Source organism: Zingiber officinale, chromosome 1B, assembly GCF_018446385.1.
Source record: "Zingiber officinale cultivar Zhangliang chromosome 1B, Zo_v1.1, whole genome shotgun sequence".
Classification (NCBI taxonomy): Eukaryota; Viridiplantae; Streptophyta; class Magnoliopsida; order Zingiberales; family Zingiberaceae; genus Zingiber; species Zingiber officinale.
Genome location: NC_055986.1, coordinates 138,098,970 through 138,104,969, shown reverse-complemented (window position 1 = coordinate 138,104,969; position 6,000 = coordinate 138,098,970).

Sequence of the window (6,000 nt, the reverse complement as noted above, 5' to 3'; positions counted from 1 at the left end):
AATTATTTTGGTATAATAGTGTTCAAAATGTAGAATTTAAAGTTTAAGATGTTAGAATTTAAGATTTAGAGTTTACCTGTAACTCTAAATAGTTGTTACAACTATTTTAAAGTGATTTTCACTAACTTAAAATGATTTTGATGAAGTTTAAATTTTTTTACCAAGTTAATAAAAAATATTTTGATATAATTATTTTATATATAATAATTTTAATTAAAATAAAATAGTTGATTCTTTATATTATAGTTGTTGGTGCAATCATGTCTGAATATAATGTTTCGATGTTTAACAAGTATTTAAGTTTAGGTAAAGAAGTTGGATTTCACTTGTGTGGTAAGTCTGCAGGAAAAGCTCAAGTAAACTGACGGCTAGATTTTTGGTAAGGAGAAGTTCTTGTAGGTCAGACTATTGGATGCAAAGCACAGAAGTTCAAGGAGATATAGAAGGCATCTACTAGTGATGCCCATTTTGTATTTCTAAGGAATGCATTAAGAGCATACCTTAGCGAATCCCGGTTGCTTACCTTTTCTCCGAGATTAGAAAGTCTAGTGATGAGCTCCTTAATCCTCGAGTGAAGGTGTGCAATTGTTTCGTCTTCTTCAAATTGTAGATTGGTGAGCTGGTTGCGAAGTAAGTCTCGTCTCGCGAGTTTGGCTTCAGATGCCCCTTCGTGTAGCTCAAGGAACTTCTCCCAAAGCTCATTAGCTCAGTTTTAGGTGCCGATCCAGTTGACTTCTTGTGGTGGAAGGACGCTCAGCAGATGGAACTCTGCTTTGCCGTTTATCACGTAGTTGGCCTGCTCCTTCTTTGTCCACTGGTATTCTTCCTTACCCTCGGGTGCTACAAAATCAAACTTCATTATTAAAAGTAATTCAAAGTCAGTTTTAAAGAATACCTACATTCGTTTTTTCTAGCTAGTGAATTCCCCCTCAAACTTTGGTGGGTATATACTCGGTCTGACCATTGATACGATGCTTCAATCGGCGGTTAGTCCTCCTGAAGCGTCCTGACTCTGATACCACTTGTTAGGACCGTTGGCCAGCTAGAAGGGGGGTTGAATAACCCTACACAAATAAAAGCAAACGAACCCTTTTCAGACTTAAAAGAACACTTGCATAAAACAACTAAATAAACAAAAGGATAGAGGCTCAGAGGATTTACTTAGTTACAACCGGGGAGGTTGTTAATCCAAGGAATAGAGTAGCACTAATTTCTCTTTTAGGTGGAGAAGCCTCTTTACAGCAGTGTAAGCACAGAAAATAAGAAGCTAAATGAAAACTAAGATGTGTACAAGTGCTGATGTAAGAATGCTTGTTCTATCTAGCTTCTGGACTAAAGATATATTTATAGCTTTGGTCGTAGCGTCTGGAAGGGTTCTAAGTGCCTGGAGTGGGATAGAATTATATCCCTGATACGTCGATCAAAGTCCACGTCGACCATGATCAATTTTGGGGTCCGGGCGCCTGGACTCACAAAGTCAACATGGTTGACTTTTTCGATCTGGGCCCTTTGCTCTGGCTCTGTTCGCCTCGATCCGGGACTTCTGCTCCGGCTTCGCTCAGGTGATTTCGGTCATCCGGAATAGGGCTCACCCGAACCCAACTTCTGGCCTTTTCGAGCAACCTTCTGCTTCGGCTTCTCGTCCCTCGGAAACGCCGCGCGTCTCCTTCTCGTTTGCCCGCATACTTTTCCGCAGCATCTCATCCCTCAGACATATCGAGCCCGTCAGCTCTCTCCCATGCCATCCTTCTCGCTAGCTACGTCTTTTGCTCGACTTCCTGTGCTCCTAAGCTCCTGCACACTTAGACACAAAGTTAAACACAACAAGACATAACTTAACTTGTTTGATCACATCAAAACAACCTTGGGGTACCAACATAAACATTTTGATTCTGACATTTTCTATGCCAATAACTCTGTATGATGCATCATTTTCCATCAATACTGAACTGGAATTTACTGCCCTATCGGTGTTAAATCTGTTGGATCGTAAAGTTCGGTAGAGGAGGGGGGTGAATAGCGATCGTCGAAAATCATAAATTAAATCAAGTATGCAACAAAAGAGAAAAAATTGAAGCAACGCTAACAAACCAATTTTACTTGGTTCGGAGTCTTCGTCGACTCCTACTCCAAGGCCCGCACGTGAGAGTGCTTTCGTTGGGCAATTACTAATAATTTACAAAAAGTATTACACAATTTAGTACATGAACTATAAAAAATACCGACAATAAGGAAAATGAAACTGAGTCACAGGTTGTCGGAGGAGCATCGTAGTGTCGTAGGAGCATCTTTGGAGGAGCGCGCAAGAGAGCAATTGTAGAAGAAGTTGTGTTTGGCTCTTGGTGGAAGACTACTTATATAAGCAGTTATGGGCGCTCGGATCCCTTCCGGGCGCCTGGACTATGACGTCGACCTAGCCAATCAGCGCGCTCCACGTTTGCGACGATATAGAGTTTTGCATTTCGGGCGCCCGGACCCTTTTTCCAGCAAAGATTTTCCCTGCAAGAAAAGGATTAGTCTGAGGCAAAAAACATTATACTACCCTGCAAAACAAAAGTTAGCACAGTTTATAAAAACAAAGTAGTAATTAGATTTTATTTTCTCGAGATCAGAATCTAGTAAAAATCTCAACTTATATTTCCAAAATGGATCTAAGTTGGATCAACACCTACTATTCCCTCAAATGGGGAGTGCGTCCTCACCAAGTCACTCTCCTCCAGTGACTTACCTTAACTTACCGTTTTACCAGACATCCAGTTAGTCCGTCGACCTATGTGGACTTCGTGCCAGCTATCCGGTCGACCCATTGACCTAGTTGGACTTCATGCCAAATATTCGGTCAGCCCATCGACCTATCTGGACTTCGTACCAACTATCCGATCAGCCCATCAACCTAGCTGGATTTCTTGCCAGATATCCGGTCAGTCCGTCGACCTATCTGGACTTCTCTTGCACACTTGGTTAACTCGTTAGATCACGATAAACCTAACTTAACTTACTTTGTCATTTATCGAAACTTTGAGTTAGACCGTTAGTGCAACCTACACCAACAATCTCCCCCTTTTTGATACAATGACAACCTGTGTTAAGTTAGGGGAAAAAATAATATACAAAAATGACATGGTTTTTAAGTTAGTCTTGTTTTAATGTTATGCTTTAGTATTTTGCTAACTTAATCCACCTAACCCTCCCTCTTTAACATTCATCAAAAAATAGAAATTGACAATTCATGGAAAAATTTGCTAAGCAAATTAACAAAAAAAAATTGACAATAGAAAATTTTTCAGGATTACTTGGGGAGTTAACTTAGAAAATAAGTTAATTAACTTTAAGAAAATCTTTTAAAGATATCTTATAAAGTGATTTTCAAGAGTAAAAACTTTATGTCAGGATTTCTAAACATAATTAAGGTGATTTTGAAATTGTTTTCAAAATCTACTAAGTTTTCAAAAAACTGAGATTTCCAAAAGATACAAAAATTTGGTAATTCTAAACTTTGCAAAAATAACTTTAAAAATTAGAAAATTTGAAATTGTTTTCAAAATATACTAATTTTTCATAAGGTTTTCAAAATAAAAGTTTTTACAAAAATAATTTCAAGGTTAGAAAGTTCAATTTTTTTTTAAAAAAAAATATTTTGAAAAATGGCTAGGAAAAAAAATTTGAAAACCTTTTTCAAGAAATAGAATTTTTGAAAAAGATATAAGGGATGAATAAAATGTTAAAACTTAAGTAAGAGTTTCAAATTTTTTGAAAACTACCCCAAGTTATTTTCAAAAATATCTTTTAAAGCAATATTTCAAAACTTAAATAGTTGTCAAACTAATTTTTAAAAGTTATCTTTTTAAAACACTTTTGAAATTTGTAAGGCTAAAAGTTTACAGCTTTGAAAACTCTTAAAAAAGTATTTAAAGTTATTAATTCTCCCCCTGAACTTGATATTATTTGAAAATAAACAACTAAAAAGCATCCTTAACTGTTGACAAAAAATTTTTGAATTAAAGATTTTTAAAAAACTTCAAAGTAGTTGTGTCAAAATAATTACTAATAACTTTTCAAAAATTATTTCCAAAGATTTAAATTTTTCTAAGTAGAAAACCCTTTTGAAAACGCTTTGTATACAAAAGTAACAAAAAAAATTTAAGAAGAAAAATTTTTAAAGAGAAATTGGTAAGTAATATTTTTAATGAAAGTTTTAAAGCAAGCTGAACTTTGAATGAGTTTATTATTAAGAGAATTTTTTAAAGTAAAGCTTTGTAAAAACTTCTTTGAGTAAAAAATTTTTAATGTAACTTTGCCAAAATAATTTTAACAAAATTATCTAGTGACATAAATGGTTTAAAACATTTTTCTAAGGGATATAGTGGACAAAAAAACTTTTTGTAAGTACCAAAAGTCAAGATTTTTCAAAAGGAAGTTTAAGAGTATTTTTTGAACTTAGGCTTTAAAAAAATGGAAGTAAAAGTTTCAAAGTAAAATAAAAACTTTTAAAATATTTTATTTTAAAGCAAATGGTTAAGGATTTTAACCGTTTTAAAAATAAATTGATTCTCCCTCTGAATTTGATAATCCTCCTTAACTTAACACTCTCTCTTAATTTGTACTAGAGTTTGGGTATGTTTAATTTCAATACCTTAGTATATTTGTCTACCTAAGTATTTTAAGGGAATTGGGGTCAGTAACACTCATATTCAGTATACTATTTTCTTAAGTATTTCTACATACTTATTATAATTATTTATTTAAGTTTCAAATTAAATATAATGATTTGCTACTAACTCAATTTAATACTTATTTAATTAAAACAACATATATTTTTTATTAATTTATTGCGTTAATTGATTGAATAAAGTCTTAGTTATAATTTAACTTTTCATTTACTTCATCCTTAGATTAACTAAGTCAGTATTAATTGAGAGTTAAATTTACTAAAATTATTAAATATAGTTAAAGTTCAATTTAAGTTAATCTTTAATTGAGATAAATTATGATTTAATTAAAGTAAAGTTAAATTTTTTATTAACATACTAATGTATAGTTAAATTTGATTTAAAAATGACTTAGAGTTAATATTTTAATTAGGTTAAATTAAGATACTGATCAAGTCAACTAAGTTCTTAAATAAGGTTAGATTAAATAACTAAGTTTTAATTATTTATTTTTTTAATTAAGTTTAAAGTTTAGGTTAATTGAATTTTGATTGATCTGATTATTTATTAATTAGGATTTAAGTTTTAAGTTAAGTGTGTTAATGTTAAAATGAAATTTAAAATATTTTTTTAAAGAATTTTTAAAATAATTTTTAAAGCCTTTTTTTAAGACAATTTTTCAAATAATTGTTAAATTTTTTAAAAGAATTTTAAAGTTTTTTTTTAAAAAAAATTTAAAATGATTTTTAAAATTTATAAAATAATTTATAAAAGAATTTTTAAAATTATTTTTTAAAGTTTTTTAAAATAATTTCTAAAATAATTTTTTTTAAAAAATTAAAATAATTTTAAAAATAATTTTTAAAATGATTTTTAAAGTTTTTTTAAAAGTAATTTTTAAAATAGTTTTTTTTATAAATTAGTTTAATTTTAATTTAATTTAGTTTAATTTAATTAAATTTAGTTTTAATTTAATTTTAATTTAATTTGAATTCAGTTTTAATTTAGTTTTTATTTAATTTAATTTTAATTCAGTTTTAATTTAATTTTAATTTAATTTAGTTTTAATTTAATTAAATTTTAATTCAGTTTTAATTTTAATTTTGATTCAGTTTTAATTTAATTTAATATAATATAATTTAATTTAATTCAGTTTTAATTTAATTTAATTCCAATTTAATTTAATTTTAATTTAGTTTTAATTTAATTTAATTTTAATTTAGTTTTAATTTAATTTCAGTTTACTTTAATTACTTTTAATTTTGTTTTAATTAAATTTAATTTTAACTTAATTTAGTTTAATTTTAATTTTAATTTAACTTAATTTAAATTCTTAATCATCTCACCCATC